We start from the raw sequence: 21,848 nt of genomic DNA on the forward strand, positions 1-21,848 counted from the left end.
CTTGCACAAAGAACATAGTCCATGGCTGTTTCTTACAAAGGAACTGCTCCCTTTTTATGTCTTAGTTCTTATTATGCAAATGATAGCTGTTCTGGCAGTTTGCTCTAGGCAGAACTGGGTTTAAGTGGAGGCATCTCTGCTGTATCAGGCTGCAGTTAACTGTTATGATTATGCTCAGCTATGCAGTCCTAACAATGCCCTTCAGATTCCCTTGTTCCTGCACATTCCTCCAGATGGAGCAGAAAGACCAATCTTGATCATCTTTGTCTATGGTCCTTCCTTGTGCAGGGCTGTTTCACTGTCTGCTATTACAGGTCAGTCAGGGGACTATGGTGGAGATCAGCCACAAAGGTGCAGTTGATTAGGAATGTCTCTCATAAAAACCACTGATATCCTGTTTTAAAGTGCGTAAGAGGAATGGATTCTCTGTACTATGGGCTGTAATGTAACAGTAATGGTGGAGGACTTGGGTTTGACATTTGTGACAATATGCATTGGTCGATAGCAGTGCTAACAACTTTGTGTGGGTTTGTTTGAAGCAAGGAATAGGGTCTTTATGGGAGCCTTTTATATTCAAGGAAATGTTACCCTGCATCTATAACATATAAGGCCTGTCACTGATTTCCCCTTTTCTCTCTTTCAGCAACCTGGTTAACAAATAGCTTTTGGGCATTAGTTAGTGAAATGAGAAAGCTGGCTTAAGTTCTCTTGCCTAGTTTTTGAGTTCTTGTCTAAGATCTGGGAAAGCCTTGTTGAAGAAATAGTCTGTAAGAAGGGCAAGGCCTTTGGGGTTCACTGGGTCTTGACTTTATTTTGACCAATGTCAAGTGAAAGAAGGGTAGGTTATCTTTAGGAGTCTGGATTATTTCCCTTTGTTTAATGTAATCAATATTTTATTGGCGCCCTTTTAATGTACCTTCTATTAAGCACATAAGGATGTATTTATTTCTCCGCTCACTGGAATTTTAGTTTGGCAAGTCCCAATAGAGTCTGTTATGGGAGTTCATCTTCCTCAGGAAACCCTTCTCCAACCTACACTGAGGATGTGTCTTTTCAGTCCATGGCTGAGCCAAAGACCAAATATAGGTCTTTCCACATAGGTATAATAGTTAGCTAAAATACTACAAAAATCCTGCCTGGTGAAGTCAAAGGAAATGATGAAAGCTCATAATTTTTTGAAGAGAATTACAAGTTTTATTTAATTTTTTTGTACAATATATTTTGATTATAGTCTACCCCCTCCTCCAAGTCCTCCCAGATTCTCTTCCTATCCATCCAACTTTATATTCTCTCTGTCTCTGTGAGTGTGTTTGTCTCTGTCTCTCTCTGTCTCTGTCTCTGTCTCTCTCTCTCCTTCTCTGTCTAACAGCACATATAAAGACTTCATAAGAAGACCAAGCTAGGGAATAACTCTACAACTGAGAGTGCCATTTAGTTGCTGATGTGGTGGTTTGTGCTGTGGCCAAGTAGTATTATTGAGGAACATATTTGCTATTTATACCAGTAAGGGTCTAACTCAAAGACTCATTCCAGCTCTTTTCTTGTTTTTCTCATTTTTATTAGTTCTTTAAAAATTTTGTACAATATAATTTGATCACATTTACCCACTTCCCATACTTCACACTCAGATTCACCATCAACTTCCATACTTATATAACTTTGTGTCCTCTTTTTATTTTAAATAAAATGGAGTAGAATTTGTCCTGACCATCTATTCTTTTCTGTTTGGCTTTTCACTGGAACATAATTGGCCAACCAGTAGCCACTCCTTAAAAAACCCAACCCTTTCTCCCAACAACTATCAATTGCCAATTACTTGTCATCTAGGGTTGGGACTTTGTACCCACCTCTCCTTTTCATGTTGATAGTTTGTCTGGCTTGAACTCCTATGTGTTTGTCAATGTTGTAACAATTTCTATGATTTTGTATGTGCAGCTATGTCTAGAAAATATTGTAGTCACCTGCCATCTTTGGCACTTACTCATTCTATCCCATCTTCCAAAAGTCTCCAGAAGGGTGTGATATACATGTCCCATTTAGGGCTAAGAATTCTGGAGTATCTTATTCTTTCTACCATAACTAATTATAGGTCTCTAAGTACCATTTACTGCAAAAGGACAACAGATAGCATCAGTAGAGCAAAGAAGTCTAAAGAATGGGAAGAAATCTTTACCAGCAATACATCTGACAGAGGTTGAGCATTATGACATTTCTTTAGAATGCATCCTAATAATGGGTCTAGAAGGAGAGATGAAGCCTTCCTTTAGAGATATGGAGATCACTAACCATGAATTCTTCTTTTTTGTGGAGAAAAGTACTAATTATTATTTGAATTGTTTGGTTCAACTTTAAGGTTTAAGTTTCTATCTACAAAGGAGGATTTTAATTTTTCATTCATTCGTGTGTGTGTGTGTGTGTGTGTGTGTGTGTGTTTGGGTGAGCATTAAGTCATGCTCCAGTGTGCTTGCAGAGGTAGAGGAAACCTTGTAGAAGTCTGTTCTTTCCTTCTGCCAGGTGGGCTCTAGGGAATGAAGTCAGGTGGTCAAGCCTGGAGGCAAGCACCTTTATGTGAGGATCAATATTACCAGTCCCACAAATGAGTTTATCTTACAGAGGTTAAGATCACTGACTGCTCTTCCAGAGGTCCTGAGTTCAATTCCCAGCAACCACATGGTGGCTCACAACCATCCATTATGAGATCTGGTGCCCACTTCTGGTGTGCAGATATACATGGAAGCCAAATGTTGTATACATAATAAATAAATAAAATCTTTATATAAAGTAACCATGACTTCTAGCAGGAAATCTCCTCATAGGAAAGGGTTTCTAAGGCATCTCTGCATGCTTAAGATAAAATTTATGCAAGTCCTGGCACAACTTATTAATGTGATACCCTGCCTTTTTTAAGGGACCTCCTAGGTTCCTGTCCAACTTTTAAAGATATGCAGTTCCAGGTATGGCAGTCCAGATGTGACAAGGATAAGACTAACCCATCTGATGTTGACAGGAAGTCCTCCTGTGGATGAAGTCAATCTCAGGAGGGTCAGTGGGATAAGAAACTTTAGGATACAGAAATATATCTGAGTGTGTTCAGATTCAGCTAGGATTAACTGCTGACATTCCCTGCACTGTGTACTGGGAATGGGGGATGGGAAAAAACAGAGAACACCATTATTTCTTCCTTAGATTCCATATATATATATATATATGAGTTAACTTAAGGGCAGTGAAAAATCCATCCATCCAAGTCACATCATAATAACAAAAGTTAAATGTATTGAGTTCATTACAAGGAGGCTTTGGGCAAGGCAGCAATTCCTCAATAAGGCGCATTATTTTAAATTTTTATCATGTTTTTGTTACTCTGAATATTGTTACCACCATGAACAAACTTCTTACTCAAAATTGTTACATCTTATATGAGCAATTAATTGGTTTTTGAGATGACTGCATGAAATTTCACCACTATTATGCAATTTCTTTGTATTTCCAGCTATGTTTCTAGTAAGATTTAATAAACTGCTCTAGAAGGGTCAGAGTATTTCAAATGTCTTAACTTTTATTGAACTGTTAAAACTTAAATGAATATACTAAAATTGACAACTCAACTTTCTTCTTAGGGGAGTGCATATCATCAGAAGATCACATGCCAGGTGGTGGTGGGGCATGCCTTTAATCCCAGTACTTCGGAGGCAGAGGCAGGCAGATCTCTGTGAGTTTGAGAACAGTTTTGTATATAAGTGCTAGTTCCAGGACAGCCTCAAAGCTACAGAGAAACCCTGTCTGGAAAAAACAAAAAACAAACAAACAAACAAAAAGAAGATCATTGAAGATGTGGTAGGGAGCCATTTTTCTGTGATGTATCTCTCATAACCTGTGTTTGCTCCTAACTCTAGTAAGAAAGAAGGACCCATCAATACCTTCAAATGTCTATCTCAACTGTTTCTTGATACATCATTGAACATTTCTTTATCTAGATAAAGAATACCTTAAATAGTTTTTATAGCTGGAGATTTTCTCATTTCCTTGCTTCAATAACACATCAAAATCCAAATTTTAAATCTGTCATTTTGATAAGAAGTTATAAAATTGAAGCTTATTCATCCAGTTTAATTTGTAACTATTGGATCTCAACTTTCTATTACATAACAACATTGCAAGACTATAACTCACAGGAATGATGGGTCTGTATATACAGCAGTTATCCCTCCAAAATAAAGTATGGAACTCTCCAGAAAGGAATTATGTCAATCCTGAATCTTCTGTATTAAAATACAGAATGTCAAGCTTGATGAATCCTTAGGTGATAGAAAAATGTTCTATTATATTGTCATTTGTATTTTCCAATTTTTTTCAAATATAAAACCAAAGGTTAAAAAGAGTAAAAGCCTTCGATGAAGTTGTAATAGATATCATAAATCAAAGAAAATGGAAAACTTACCAGAAATTTAAAATACTAATAAGACATATAATTTATTATGAAAGTCTGGAAAATATGTGCACCAAAATACTATCTAATGTCAAATTTATAATCTCCAGATAATATACACAACATGATTGAACTTTTAATACTTTATGTAAGTCTCTACTATAAATATAAAGTTAAAATTATGACTACTGGCCACTTTGTTCATAAAATGAAACTTAGTCATAGCATAATCTACATATACAAAGGATGCTGCAGTTTAGTCCTTTTGGAAAAACAAATAAGTTGGATTTTTTTAACATGAATCCAGGCACAAAACTAGAATAATATTTTTGGTGTTGATTCTTGTAATCCTTTATAAGTCTGCAGTCATGATAACAATGAATGCTTCTTGATTAACTTCATCATCATCTTTATCAAGTTTTTCTATCATAGTCTAAATTTCCTCATTTTTCCAGCAGCACATTGGAAATTCCTTAAGTTTATTTACCCAAATCATCATCATCATCATCATCATCATCATCATCATCATCATCATCATCTAGTAGTTTAAATTCTTTCCATAGCTCCTCATATAGATCTCCTTCTAATATCAAATTTGTCACAACTTCTTTGAAATACTCAAAGGCGATTTTGCCTGTATATTCTCTGTCATAATCTTTAAGAATCTTACATCAGGTATTTTTTAAACATTAATACCTAAGACTCTCATTGCCACCTTTCATTTATAATAGTCTATAGCTTCATCTTTGTCTGTATCAATAGCTCAAAAGAATCTTTCATCTCTTGTTTCTGTTCTTCAGAGATACCTCTCTTTTTCCTTTTTTACATTTGTTTTGTCTACTGCAAGCTCATCTCTGAGAGCTCAGCTCATTTTCTCTTCTGATAGAGATGGTCCCCTTAAGGATTTCACAAGGAGCTGCTCAAGAAAGGATGTTAGCAAAAGGATGTTGTCTTATTTGGCTTTCAGTTACATGCAAATGAGTAGCTTCTGCTTGATCATTGTTTAACTCTTGACATGACTGGATTTACAGGGTGACAGCTCTGTGGAAGGAGGACATGGTTATATTTTCTTGCCCATGCTCAATCATGCCATTGCTATTGGGATTCTCAGACATCTCTGTTCCTTCAAAATAATAAGAAAATTTTTAAATATTATACACATAGTCAAAGACCAGAGAGTGGTCTATATAGCAAATTATACATTTGTAGGAATGAAAATTCATCCAGCCATGGTGGCACATGCCTTTAATCCCAGCACTCAGAAGGCAGAGGCAGGCGGATCTCTGTGAGTTCAAGGCCAGCCTGGTCTACAGAGCAAGTGCAAGGATAGGTTCCAAAGTTACACAGAGAAATCCTGTCTCAAAAAACCAAAAAAAAAATGAATGAAAAGTCATCCATTTTATATAAAGTATTAGTTATTATGAAGGATGAAACATAAAAGTGCTGCAAATAAGACAATAAGAAATGAAACACAATGAGATATAACCACTAAAATAAAAATAAGAGAAAGTGAGTAAATTTATTAAGGATGAGACTTTTCCAAGATTGCTGGCTTCTTTGAAAAAATAATTTGTCAATATAATAATTGAAATTAAGTAACAATATAAATATTTAACAGTATATCTTCAAACTCCAAGTACAATTTGTTTCTTCTTTTCATATATTTATGTTTGATGTGTAGACATATTGTAGACATATGTACATACAGTTATATTGTAGCCCATAGTTTATAGCCAGAATCTTTCTTCATCACTCTGGGGCTTTCTTCAATGAGGCAGGATCTCTCAATAAATAACATAGCTCAGTGATTCAATTAGTCTTACTGGATATCTTGCTCTTACTGGATATCTTAGGATCCACTGAGTTTCCCTTCCAAGCCTGGAATTCCAGGTGACTGCTAAACCTACCCAGCATTTTCATAGGTGGTTGGGATCTGAATTCAGGTTCTCTTGTTTGTGTGGCAAGTATATTAGACAGGGAGTCATCTCCACTGGTCCTAAGCACAATCTGAACACCAATTAAAGAATAAAAAGAAACAAGAATTATTGGGCATTAATATACTATATATTGATAGTTGTTTGTTATTCATGACCCTTTATATAAGACTAGTAAAAATAGTAAATACTAGTCCCATATAGTATGACTGTTTCTTCTTGGCTTTGCATGACCATGGAAATCATGAAGTATGATGAACTATGGGAGACTTTGACCCATCATCATGGCAACAAAATTAACATAACAATAAAGTAGATAGCCAGGTCTACAGTAGTTAATGAAAGAGTGTCATAAGACCTTCCCTTGAGATTCAGGTCATCTCAAGTTTCTGAACAGCTGGATGTATTCCTTGTCCATAGTGGATAAAAGGTTAAAATTAATTTCAATTAGCACTTTTCTTCGAACAACAGCTGATGGGGGAACCTGTGCATTTGTTTCACCCCAATAAACACATTGATTCTCAGATTGATTTCTCACATTGAGAAACCTCCATTAGTCTATTGGCTCTTTCCTTATTTGAGGGGAATAGAATTTTTATTCACAATTCCTGACACAACGCATGATAAAATACAGTGTTTAAGTGAAGGAATTGACTTACATATCACAATGCAAATAAAATTTTAAAATGTACTAATGAAAAATTTTACACAAGAAAATGAGAAAATAATAAATACATTTGTCTAATTTATAGAACCTCTGAAGCATATTTTTGTTACCAGTAATGAAATCTACATTTAGGAAAATGCTAGCATCATATATAATAAATAAATTTCAAGAAGATTATACAAGATTGGAAGAAGTAAGGTGAGAGGCTCCTTTGTGAGTCAGTAGTTGAGCCTTGGTTTTATTTATCAAAATCTATTCATTTTCTTGTCTTCTATTTTATATACTTAATTTTTGTAAGATCAGAAAATAAGATTTTATTAAAGACAACAGGTAAACTTAGAAAGAGAAACAGAGTGATGGATGAGTTGGGGATATTGAGTATTTATCAACATGTATTAATGTTAACTATATCTTAAGATATCTGTCAACATTTCTGCTCCTCCATTTCCTCCTCTCCCCTCCACTTCTCCTCCTCTCATTCTGCCATCTCCCTCTCCCCTGCCCTCATGTGAGGAGCAAAAATGTTGAGTGGGGGGAAGAATAGAGGAGAACAGGATGAGAGATACCATAATAGAGGGAGCCATTATAGGTCCAAGGAGAGATCTGGCACTAGGGAGATTTCCAGAGATCTACAAGGATGACACGAACTGATAATCTAAGCAATGCTGGAGAGGATACCCTAAATGCCCTTTCCCTATAATGAGGCTGATGACTACCTTATATGCCATCCTAGAGCCCTCATCCAGTGGCTGATGGAAGCGGAGGCAGACACCCATAGATGTACACTGTACTGAACTCTGGAACCCAGTTGCAGAAAGGGAGGATGTAGATCAAAGGTGTTGGGACCAGGCTGGTGAAACCCACAGAATCAGCTGGCCTGAACAAGCAGGAGCACATGGACCCCAGACTGCTGTCTGGGAGGCCAGCACAGGACTGACCCAGACCCCTGAACATGGATGCCAACCAGGAGGACACTGCACTCTATGGGACCCCTGGAAGTATTTTTCCCTGGTGTAAGAAGGGACTTTGAGAGCCCATCCCATATGAAGGGATGTTCTCTCATCCTGGACACATGGGGGAGGGCCTAGGCCCAGCCCAGGATGATGTGGTGGACTTTGGGAAGCCTCCATCGAGGGCCCTACCCTGCCTGGGGAGTGGAGGGTGGATGGGGTGGGGGCAGGTGGGGAGTTGGGGGAGAAGAGGGGGAGGGAGAAGGGATTGACATGTGACGAAAGCTTGTTCCTAATTTGAACTAATAAAAAAAAGATATCAGGAATTTTTGTTTCTCAGTATTTTATTGTTTTTTTTCATTTTTTCTGTTTATTGAGAGCAGATTCTTTCTCAAACAACATATCCTGGTTACAGTTTCCCCTCCCTCTACTCCTCCAAGTTCTTCCCTATGACCCATCCCCTCCTCTCCTGATACACTTCCTTTCTGTTTCTCATTAGAAAAATCAGCATCTATTTCATTTTGGATTAGTCAATAAGGTATTTTAGTATCTATATTCTTTGAATGCCTCATATTTAAATTTTAAAATATAAGCAAAATAAGAATGTCTATGAATACTGATAAACTTTAAGTCACAATGTCTGAAGTTTTTAAAATTACATTTATTTTGTGTAAAGAGATATAATCTCTCAAGATATTTTTGTAAGTACATATCCACATTTCAGTATATTTTTTCTGCTATAAAATGAGATTTTCTTGGATTTAAGATTAATTCTTCATATATCAATTAGTGGGTTTTTCTAAACTCTTTTTACAATAATGAATATTGAATCCCATTACAACTCTCTGGCATGTTAATCATACAAGTAGCATAATGTCATTTCTAGGACCGAAGCCTTGGTCTTCATGTGCCTAGTGCTGCTTCCCTACATGTCATGGACTTTCTCTGAGTCTTTACTTGCATATGCCACCCACATCACAAGTAGACTTGTGATTAGCCTGTTTAAGCTGGCCACCTAGAAGAGAAGGAATGAGTAACATGCTGGCTATTGCTAGTTTAGAGATTTTTTTTTCAGTGCTTTAGAATGAAGAGATAATAAGATGAATTGTTGTGAAACAATATACATATTAGTAAGACACTAAGGCTAAGGCAATATACACAAATGGTCAAGATTTTCTTCTAAATCTAATTCATGCAATATAATCTACTACTGTATTTCATATTAGTGAACTATTGAATCCTCAAAATAAATCTCCCTTTGTTCTGCAGTAATATACTTGGGAATTTGTATACTTGGGAATTTTGGAAAGTATTTATTTATTTTATGTGTATATGTGTGTACATGAGTGTACTTGTGTGCACCACATGGATGCAATACCCAAAGATAATAGAAGATGTTGGGCCCTCTGGAGAGGTACCCCATGGGTGCTGGGAATGGAACCATGTCCTCTGGGAGAGCAGCAAATACTCTTATCAAGTGAGTTATCATTCTACACTAGGGTTTGTGAATATGCAGACCCAACAGTGTTTATAGCTGCTTATAAAATTCCTTTGTTTATTAGCATTCTTATTCATATTACTATGCTTTGGTGAAATAATTTTAGAGCCTCTTAATATATTCAAAATTCCTCAACACTTAGAATAGAAATTAATTTTCATAATACCTCATATTAAAACCATTTTATGAGATATCTCTTTTTTGCTTAGTTTTTGAACATCTCATTCTGTTCCCAGAGTTATTATCCACCCACACTCATTATTAGCTAATAAATCATTCCACCTGCTCTCCAATATCTTAAAGTTATAAGTTCTTTCATAATGGTTTATTGCATTTTGATTTTGAAACCAATGTTTTAGGTTATATTTTAAGTGACTTTTCTGTCTGTGTTAGTAGATCCTTTATTCACAGGCAAATTTTGAAATTTTGTATTTCTCTCTGATGAATTATCTTATCTAAATTTGCCTGTTTTATTGATATTATTCAATAGTATATATTTATGCTAGCAATATTTTTCAAGAATTGAATAAATAAATTGCATGCCAAATATATTTTATTATTATTATTAATTATTTAAACTTTCAAACTCTTTATTGCTTCTCAAAGTTATTTTCTTGTTAAACTTTAAGAAGCCAATTAATTATGAGTATAGCTTAAAATTATCTTACAGTTTTAATAGATGTTAATCTTACTTACAATTATCAAGAATTCTCTTGAAAATTGTACTCTGAAGTTTTGAATAGTAATTTCACCCAAATAGATTTGTAAACCTTCAAACTAGATAAAATATTTTATTTAGTTATTATTTATTCAAAAATTCTTCCAATTTCTGAGGAAATTCATTAACCAGAGTATAACCGATGCTCTATACATCCTTACAGCAGCTCAGGTAGATGTCTATTAAGTGAAGAGAATTGATGACAAAAAGTAAGTCTTATGATTTTCTTGGTGAATAAGATATTGCCAAATTTAATTTTGAAGTAAAGCAAAAAGTGTATTATTTGAGGTAAATACATTACATGATTTATTCTGTATATGTGTGTCTCAGATATCAAAATCATTAAATCTTTGGAGCTTTTGAATATTTCCCATCAGTTAGTTCTCTCTAATTGTCTAATATTATTCATTGTCTGCATATTACCATTGTTTCCTATTATGTAGTAAAAGACTTAGCACAAGTGTATGTTGCCCATTGGGTTCATCAGATATGAAATAGTCTTTCATAGGGCAGCCAATTTTGTTTGATTTTAAGTGATCTCGTGTAACACAACTTTGTATTCATGTGTTTAATAACTTTTTCATGAATTTTATATTTTATGAATGCAAGATATTTGGATATGTACACAACATGCAACTCACATAAATATACAAATTAAGCAATATAAGAACTTTTAAGTATTTACATATTCTTCCTCATAAATTACCTTTTGTCTCATTACCTTCCTACAATACTTATCTTATACTAGCAACTAACATACCTATGTGTGTGGTTTATTATCATACTAACGCATTTTTAATCTCTAAGTTATATTTTGTTAGAGTTTCTATTTAGAATAGTTTTATATCTTTATGAATTCTTAATTTTGCACTTTTCACTATTGACTTGTAAGTAAAAACATTTCCCCATTACTATGAGGACTAACAAGTGTCTGCAAAATTTTTCTGAGTAAACTAAAACATTTGTTAAGTCTTCATTTTTTCTTAGTAATACAGAACTGCAAATCTATTGAAGTAATCTGTGATCCTACTGTCAGTTTATAATTTGTCCAATACTTCATGAATATTTCAGTCCCCCAGATCATTTCTATACATTATTACTTAGTATAAAGTTAAATATCCTTTAGAGATAAATATTGACTCTGTTATTTTCATTAACTTCTATTAATTTTACATTGATCCTATCAACTTTTGTCCATATTTTATTTTTAAATCTATCAATATGATAGTTAGTTTTAAATGTCAACTTGTGCAACCAAGAACTCCCTGGGGAAGAGATGTTCAGTGTCTGTAGATAGGTATATGGAGGAAGTATTTATTAACTTTGTAGATAAGTCCAGCCCACTGTGAGAGTCAATGTTACCTAAGCAGTAAGTTCTGAACTGTACATGAATAGAGAAATCAAGCATAGGCCAGGAAGCAAATGAGCATGCATAAATTTGTTTCTCTCTTCTCTTGACTATGGATGTGTTGTGACTAGCTGTTTATTTTCTGCCGTAACTTCCACACAAGTGATGAAGTGTTAACTAGGACAGTGAGCAAAAAAATAAAAAAAAAACACTTCCTCCCATGTTGCTTTTTGCTTGCATGTTTTTGTCATTTATATGATGTATTTTTATCATATTCACAGAAATGAAATTAGGTTGATCAACATCTTGATTAAATGGATTACTGTGGATTTACTTTCCAGGAAAGGCAATATTAAATATGATATGGCTAACCATAGAAGTTACAATTTGATTGAGTATAAATTTAAGCCAAACTATACAAATATTTTTTCATATCTTTCTATATTGACATTTAGACAAGTAAAGCTAAAATAAATGCATAATTTCAAATCTACATTTAATATGTGCTTTATGACACAGATATTTCTTTATTAATGTTATTTAAAAAGAAATTTAAAAAGAAAAACCCATTTCATTAATTTGGTGCTTATTTTAGCATTGACTAGCATATGAAATATTTTTTAATATTAATTTTTAAGTTTTGAGAATTACACATGAGATACTGTATTTATATCATCCCCTCTTCTTTTCCTCCTACTCTACTCCTCCTATTCGTTCACATCTCTCTAATTTATAACCTTTTCATGTTGTGTGTGTGCACATGCATGTGCATGTGTGCATGTATGTGTTTAGGCCCTACAACTCTGGATTAAATAGTGCATCAGGGAACTTACAACTTGAAGACATTAATATTTTAAAATTTTATCTGTTTTTATTATATAGGATCCTTTGTCTGCATGCAAATCTATGAGCCATGTGTGTTCCTGGTCCACAGATTCAAGAATAAGCTATCTGATCCTGAGAAACTGGAGTTACAGACAGTTGTGAGCTAACAGGTAGATTCTGGGAATAAATCTAGGTCCTCTGCAAGAGCAGCAAATTCTCTTGTCTACCAAGCCATCTCCACAGCTCCTTTGTTAAGAATTTTTAAGAAGAAACTAATTAATATATGTTTCCCACATAATTCATTTAGCAAACGCTAATCAACAATATTATCCTTCCTATACACCCTAATATTAATTCCAGAAACGTTGAAAAATGAAGCATAAAATTAAAATAATGGCTAAACGGTTTACATAGTATTGGGCATTTATGTTTAAGGTGTTATTAATATTTTGAAAAATCCATTACTCTTCATTATGTAATTGTATGTATGCCAATATTAACAACTTTGTTAATGCTAGAGTTGAAAACTCTAAACCAGGTATTGCAATGTGTATGTCTTCTTTACTTCCAGACTGTAGCTTTAGTTTATATTGTCATCTGCCCATGACAAGCCTCAGTTCATTAAATATGATCATTTGAAACTCTGGTATTAAACAAGTTGGAACAGATGATATATTTCACAAGTAATTTCATTCTTGAGGTTAAACTTGCTTTATCAAAATTACCTATCAGTCATCTGTGGTTTCTTTTCTGAGTGAATTTCTTATGGTTTGAGATATTAAATTTCTTAATTTATTATCTTAATTTTTTATATAGCACAAATTTTGAGGAATCCCATTTTCTACTTTATTGTTTCTTTGTCTTATTAGTGTTATTAAAATACTTATTAAGCATTCTTTTTTTGTTTTGTTTTCTTGAGACAGGGTTTCTCGTTATTGTTTCGGAGCCTGTACTGGAATTCGCTCAATAGACCAGGCTGGCCTCTGACTCACAGAGATCCATCTGCCGCTGCCTCTCGAGTGTTGGGATTAAAGGTGTGTGCCACAAATGCCAGACTTTATTAAGTGTTCTTTGATGGGGAATCTACTTATCTTATTGACTGTTGAAAAAGTACTGTTTGGCCAATGAGGCAGCAAGATAGACAGGACTAGGAGTCAAAGAGGATTCTGGGAAATGTAGTAAAGAAGTGATGATCCAGACAGGAAATGACATGGCAGGGAGACTCATACATAAACAAGGGAAGAAGAAAGTGGGCCCTCCTTTCCTCCAGATTCATGATGTGATCCACCGGCAAGGGAGGACGCCAATGGAAGGCGTCCAATAAGATAAGTCTTATAAAATATATAGATTTATGATAATTAAGACTGAGATAACAGATGAGAATCCTAGTCATTGACCAAGCATTATTTGTACCTAATATATATCTCTATGCATTAACTGGAGCCCTAACTCGGCAGGCAGAACTAAGGCGACTGGCAGAGACCACCCACGTGGTGATAGGGCTCAGGCAGCTTTTGGCGGAAAGATTTATCATAACAAAATGGTGTCAGGAGTGGGATGACCCCATGCCCCAAGGTTCCCAGAGGAAGAGGGAAACCTGCCACCACAGCCTCCCCTGTCGGGCTGGTGAGAGGCATCAGAGCAGCTTCCATATTCTTGCACAGTCTCAGCGCTATTGGGGGTTGGACTAGGCACTCTGGAGATGATAAAGTCAGATCCAGATAAAGAAAAACCTCTAAAGGTTTACACTGCGTTTAAAAATATATGTAAGCTTATGAGAGAAAAAGTAACAGGAGGAAATAGAGTAGCTGGATATGGTGACACACACCTTTAATCCCAACACTCCAAAAGCAGAGGCAGGCAGATTTCCACAGAGAAACCCAGTCTCAGAAAAAAAAAAAGTAAAAATAGAATAATACAAAAGCCACCTAAAGATGAAAATTACACAGAGAATCTAGATACTATATGCTATATTGTCTTTAAATTGTTTGATTGCCAAGAAAAGAGTTACTACTGCTAAAATACATTTGATTATAAATACTGCTAAATTAATCCAACTTATACACTTTAAAAATGCTTTGACTTCAGAATTTAAGTCTAAGGACCGGCTACTTGGAAAAAAAGTTTTTACTTGTGTTTCCACAAATAATGAAAAGCTATGGATTCCGTCCAGACTAATATGGTTTGATCAAGCAAGACCCCTAAAGCAATGACCCAACTGATCCTACATCCAAAAAAGCTGAAACAATCCAGCCTTACAGACTACAAAAACAAGGATTTGGTCAGATTTCTATGTTTTATCATGATTGCCATAATATGGACATCTCCCCCAATCAACAGAAAATAATTTAAAATAAATAATACCCAAGTTCGCAAATATTGTTCATAAATATTTGTTTTCATTTAAATGGAATTGGTTATCAATGATAATGAGCAAAATCAACCTTTTTTAAGGGAAAAAAAGGGGAATAGGAAAATAAGTATAGTAATAAATACTTTTTATTTTTATGGATTTTCATTTATTGATACAACTTTAAGGTCAATTTTATGATATGTATATGTCTCCTCTCATTTAGGTATTATGTTTATACAGGTCTTTTAAAATGATATACATAATTAAATACAGGTTACCTATAATAATCAGAACATATAATTAGGTTAGTTAGGTTTTCTAGATATACAGAGATGTATTTGAGATGGATAGGTATTCTTCAAATCTTTCAAAGACCTACAGAAATATGGCATTTAAATGATATATGGTTTTTCTTGGCAATGAGACACAACTGCTCCTGGCACACCAATTATGACAGAAAGGAGGATGGGCATCAAAGAAACTATTTATAGAGTTTGCTTTCAACATGGCAAGATTAGCCATTTAAACAAGAAACTGCTCTTGCCTGGACTGTTTGTTGCTGGATAAACTGGACATACAGGACCCACAAAAAAAAACTGCTAATCTTAAAAACAAGACAATACTAAAGGGTTTCTGTTAAAATGGAGAAATGTTCCAGACACACTATGTCCAATGGGCTAAAGATGGATGCTCTAATGTTACAGAAGAACTTTGGATGACTGTCCAGGTAGTGAGATGTCTGTCAATTCTAGAGTTCATATACTATCCTTCTATGATCTTTGATAGAGTTAAAGACAGATAATTATAGTTGTAGTTTTCTTCAATTATTATAAAAGATAAATTATCCTTTTTATTTAGACAGAAAAGAGGAGATGATGGGGAATGTACTTCTGTGAGGATTCTGGGAAATGTAATAAAGAAATGATGAACCAGACAGGAAATGACATAGCAGGGAGACTCATACATAAACAAGGGAGGAAGGAAATGGTTCCTCTCTTCCTCCAGATTCTCCATGTGATCAACTGGCAAGGGAGGATGCCAATGGAAGGCGTCCAATAAAATAAGTCTTATAAAATATATAGATTTATGATAATTAAAACTGAGCTAACAGATGAGAATCCTAGTCATTGACCAAACAATATTTGTACCTAATATAAGTCTCTATATATTAATTGTGGCCCTAACTCAGAGGGCAGAACACAGGTGGCTGGCGGAGACCGCCCACGTGGCGATAGGGCTTGGGCAGCTTTTGGTGGAAAGATTTATCATAACAGCTCTTATCTTCCCATCCCCTGCCCTCCACTCACCCTACACCCATTTGACCCAGACATCTCATCTATTTCCTCTTCCTAGGGGGATCCATGTGTCCCTCCTTTTACCTAGCTTGGGGGGAGTGCTGAAGATTGCAGCCTGGTTATTCTTTGCTTTACATCTAATGTCAACTTTTGAGGTCAAGCTGGGGTGGGATGGAAGGGTAGAGTATTGAGGTGGTTATTATGGGGTTAGGGAGAAACCTGGAGCCAAGGGATCTCCCAGGAATCTGGAAGGATGACTCCAGCTAAGACTCCTAGCAGTTGAGGGTGGGTTACTGAACTGGCCTTCCCCTATAATCAGATAGGTGACTACCCTAATTGTCATCTTAGAGCCTTCATCTAGTACCTGATGGAAACAGGTGCAGAGATCCACAGCTAAACATTGGTTGAGTTCCAGAAGTCCACTTAAAAAGTTGATGGAGGGATTATATGAGCAAGTGGTGGGGGTCAAGATTATGACCAGGAAACCCACATAGGCAGCTGACCTGAACTAATGGAAGCTCAAGGACTCTAGCACAGGAGCAACTTAGGCCCTCTATATCTGGGTGACTGTTGTGTATATTGGTCTTTCCCTAGCAGTGGGACTGTCAATGATGCATGAGCTTGCTCTTCTGAACCTATTCCCTGTGGTGGAATGCCTTGATCAGTCTTGATGGGGGAGAGACACTTGGGCCTGGCTCAACTTGATTTGCTATGCTTTGTTGACTTGCATGGGAGATATTACCCCTTCTGAATGGAGCTGGAGGAGTTGATGGCAGGTTGTGGGGTATAGAAGAGACTTGGTAGGAGGCATTGGAGGAGAGGAGGGAGGGGATACTGTGGTTGGTATGTAAAATAAATTTTAAAAAAGGTAAAAAGAATTATTAAGTAAGTTATTTGTGTTTGATAATATAATATCATAACACATGGAATATTTTTATTTCATTTTGTGAAACAGCTCATACAATTGCCAGAAATGAGTCTCTTGACAAATATTATATTTATATCAGTATTGATGTTCTCTGGGTATTTCCAAGCCATGGCCTGAACCATAACCACAGTTAAAACTATCTCTGCTTTTATAGCACATGGCATTTACACAAGTATGGTTAAGACATAAAGCTTTATCTACACACCCAGAGTCACACAAGCCGGATTTAGCATTTACTGAGACCATCAAGTGTATGTTAAAGGATTCTAAACTTAGCTAAACTAATCTAAGCTCTGTTAAGATCTGACCTGCATACTCAGCCCATTTCTCATTAGCCACAGTTGTCAAAGTTAAGTTTTATTAGTGGACACGGGCAGAGTCCTTTTCTCTGGTCTCAGATATTGGGGATGGAGAAATGCCTTGCTGTGTGAAGATTTCTGGATATGCAGTCAAAAGGCTCTTTATCAGACAAAATATCTATTAAAGACTCGAGGTCACCAATGTCTTCCCTTGACTTTCTCCCTGCAGTGAGGCAGGTCACTCACTTGGATGTGTGAGGACTAAAAGCTTAAAGCTTTGAAAAGGAGAAGAAAATACTTGTTCCAGAAGATTCAGTAAGTGCCATAAATTTTGCTTATTTCACACTGTTGAAGATAATCTATTGTAATACATAATACATAATTGTAATATTATTGTAATACATAATTTCTGTAAAGACAGAAATCAAGGCACCAAGGTCATTTCAGAAATTATTGCATCATTTCACAGAAAAAATAATTACTTAAACTTTCAAAACCTAAGTGGTCCTAGTACATTTGGTGTGATTCCAGGCACATGAAAAGTGCAGCTTTAAAAAGTATTCTCTTGAGTATTTCAGTTTGTGTGCCTATGGAGACAGAAAACACAAAATTCCTCTCTAAACAGGTTAATCAAAGACTATTTTTTATCCATACACTAGGGATAAATACTGGTTCCACTGCCAGTGTCTGCTTAGGCTGCCCAAGCCCCACAACTGACACCCACGTTCAGTAGGCCTAGTCTTATGCAAGTTCCACAGTTGTCAGCCTGGAGTCTGTGAGCTCCCACTTGCTCAATCTATGGTTCCCACTGGCAGTAGAACCAGTATTTATCCCTAGTGAATGAACTGGCTTTTTGGAGTCCAAAAATGAACTCCTATGGAGGGATATTCTCTCAGCCTAGATAGAGAGGGGAGGGCTTCGAATATGCCCCAAATGATGTGACAGACTTTGATGATCCCCCATGGGAAGCCTCACCCTCCCTGAGGAGTGGATGGGGGGGTGGAATGGGGAGATGGTTGGGGTATGGGAGGCAGGAGGGAGAGGGACCTGAATGGAATTAGTATGTAAAATAAGATTGCTTTAAATTTAAATAGAAAAAAGGACTAACAAAAATACTTTTTTGTCTCAATTTCTCTCCAATAAATGTTGCAAATAATATTTGTAATATAGAATGGACAACATTTTTATTTATGTAATCTCTAAATTTATTCTATAATACATGTATATCTGTTATATCCCAGATGTTTATATATTAATATTGAAATAAACTCTGAACAGTATTAAGGTATTAATGTAATCTTATGGGTGAGGTTGATTTATTTTGTTTTGTATTCTAAGTGTATCTTAATTTTTGGCGATACTCCCATTGCATTAAACATGCCAGTAGCTCACAGTGCCCAAATGACAATTTCCCAAAGAGCAGTTGATTAAGTATAACCCTTTCACAGAATATGGAGATTTGCTCACTGTCAAATATCCTGTAATATTGTTGCCCCACAGCTTTGATCAGAAGAAATTATGCAAGACATTGGCTAACATAATTATTTTTAAGGTTTATTTATTTATATTTATGTGTATGAATATTTGCCTGCATGTATATACATGTATAACTACATGAAACACCTAGAGGACCAAAGAGACTGTTGGATTGTACAGAACTGGAATTGCAGACAGTAGTGAGCTACCATGTAGATACTGGAAACTGAACCAGGGTCCTACCTAAGAAAAGCAAGTGCTCTTAATCACTGAGCCAGTCCCCAGGACAATGCAATCTGAATACAGTGAGCTAGAAAACATGTTTCTCATTACATGGGTGAACAAAAAAAAATTAGGTCAATAACATTGTCCCTTTTCGTGAGGAAAACTACATGAGCATTCTATTTGAGAAATTAGCCTTTCAGGAACTTTAGCATAGTAGTTAAAAAATAAGTATGAATGTATGACAATCTCATTAGTTTTGACAAGTATGCAGCTGGAAAGTAGTATCATATAGAGACAAGTGCATAGTCAAATAAAAATGTCTATCACATGTTATAGACAACAATGAATATGTCTTATATGTCATCAAAGGTTTTCTCAATTGGCTCCAAATCATTTCATCTTAAGGATTTGGATCCTGTATAAATTTTTACTAAACCTTTCATTCTTTAAGTTGTTTTTGTTGGGGCATTTTATCACAGTAACAGGGAAAGGAACTAATAAACCCACACACAGATTGCTTTGTCAATAAAACAGCCAAAACTTAAGGTCTGATAACAGAATATCTGACCTGAATAATCACAGTGGAGATCGAGTAGCTGTTTGTCTTAGGTCAATTTATGACCTACCTTGAATGCATGAATCCTTCCAGGAGAGAGCTCATATATCTGTATCCAAATGTTTTTCACACAACCTTTCTACTAGATTGATGAATAGTAGGTAAAATATAAAAATGATTAAATGGTAAAACCAGTAAAAAGGTAACTTTGAGGATTAACTTTGTCAAGTGAACACAACCTGGGAAGAGATTCTCAGTGAAAGATTGTGTAGATCTAGTTGTCCTGTAGGCATATCTGTGGCAGATTATCTATCTAAATTAAGTTAATTGATGCCGGGAAAGCCAGCCTGCTGTGGATGGCATCATTCTCTGGGCATAGGCTCTATACCTGTTGGAGAATAGAGGAATAAACAGATGCACGAACAAATAAGACTGCACCCATTCACTTCTCTCTGGTCTTAACTAATGGATGTGGTTTGACTAGTTGTACCAAGTGTCTTCCTAGGCTTCTCCCCATTAACAGACATCAACATGGAATTTCAATTTTCAATAAACTCCTTTCTGCCATAAGCAGATTTTTGTCACTATATTTTATCATAGCTACAGAAATAAAACAGGGATGTTAACTGAAAAGTTAAAATAAATATCTTCATTTCAGAGGGTATTCCATAGTGGATTAAAACGGATGTGAACATACATAGATTTACATATGCCCATGTGCAAAGGAAATCTGATCTATGCAGAGGTATCTCAGAATGAGAGAAGGGGTATGTTTTCATTGCTCTAAATACCTACCAAAGTCACAGTACCTTTGGTGATATTAATTAGTTTCTATCCCCTGTCACTCAGGTCTGGCTTAAATTCACTCATGAGATAAAGCCATATTTTGGCAAGATGGGAAACCGCACATTGAGTTCAACACGATGTCCCCTCACCAAGGCTGGACTGAATCTCATGACTACTGAGGGTTCACACTGCCTGGAGTAAAACTCAGCTGTAGCTCAACTGGCACTACATCCCAAGAGCCAGCCAGTTTCTGACTGGAGTTTGACTGCAGCGGAATATTCTCCCTCCTGAAATATGCATTCATGCTTGAAACAGATTTGACTTGATTGTGCCCAATGGCATGACAACAAACTCTCAGAGCATCCCCATCACACAAATTTTAGTCAAAGAACTCACTTTACCACAGAAGCATATTCCTGGCCTCATAGACACATCATTGACAGCTTCACTAATATTCCATGACTTCAAGGAGCTCAAAGGCTCAAAGATGTGGATTATCTACCAGCACTGTTACAGCTATAGACAGGAGAAATATGCCAAGATAAATGAATGTGTCTCTTACACTATGGAGTATACATGTTTTGAAGAGGTATTATATTGTCCCTCCATAGACAGACTACACAGATGCAGGAGCCAGTGGACACTAGGCATGAAGGTAGTTCCATTCTTTAAAATAATCTGAAAACTGTCAGCCAGCTCACAGACGGTTGCCTATTGGGACTCCTTAGTTCCCTAGGTTTTGGCTCTAGTATAAAAAAGAGAGAGAAAGAGAGAGAATCCAAGCATATTTTGAATCTCCATTCCTATTACTTTGACATGAATTAAAGAAATTAATTAATTAATTAGACAGCTCACTAACACTAACTGATCACAGTGAACTTATTCTAGTCAGCATGTCACACCCTCCTCTTAAATACCTCATATCATCTCTGATGTGTTTCATACCTCCCAGTGATCCCCTACACACCAATCGTGAAATCTTGGTATCTTGGCCATGCTGAAAAAAGCACTGTAAACACTGGCAGTCATTTATCTACTGGCTTCAGTTTGTACCAATCGGATCATTTCTATGATCTGAATACACAGGCATCCCTTATTTCTTCAGAAATTAAAAATTCTGTTTCCTTCTCAGGACATTTGTCCCTGCTTGTAGTCTTCCCGGTGGACTTTGCTCAGATTGCCACATGATCAACTGCTTATCATTTCATTTCCAACATACATAAAATTCTATATCATAAAAAGGGTCATAGTTTATGTATTTCTCAGATTAGATTGCTGAATGGACGTGTATGTGAGGTATTGTCTTGATTGTTAATTGATGTAGGAAAGGCTAGTCCAGTGTGTGTGGCACATATTTTAATCAATGCCCTATGCAATCTAAGTCCCCATCCACTATAGCTTTCACTCTTTCCATCTCTCTCCCCCCCATATTCCCTGAGCCTTGGCAAGAGAAATGGTGTTACTATGTATGTCTCATTTAGAGCTAAGAACTCACAGTCACATATTCTCGGGAGCATGTTAAGTTGTGTCTCTCTGTGTTGACTACTGCCTGCTTCTGGGT

At 35.9% G+C, this 21,848-nt stretch overlaps 1 pseudogene; it reads right to left on the reverse strand.

Moving 5' to 3' along the window:
- Positions 1–4,781: 4,781 nt before the first annotated feature.
- Positions 4,782–5,300, reverse strand: LOC103161902 (annotated as a pseudogene).
- Positions 5,301–21,848: the final 16,548 nt, after the last annotated feature.

Source organism: Cricetulus griseus, chromosome 8 (assembly GCF_003668045.3).
Source record: "Cricetulus griseus strain 17A/GY chromosome 8, alternate assembly CriGri-PICRH-1.0, whole genome shotgun sequence".
Classification (NCBI taxonomy): Eukaryota; Metazoa; Chordata; class Mammalia; order Rodentia; family Cricetidae; genus Cricetulus; species Cricetulus griseus.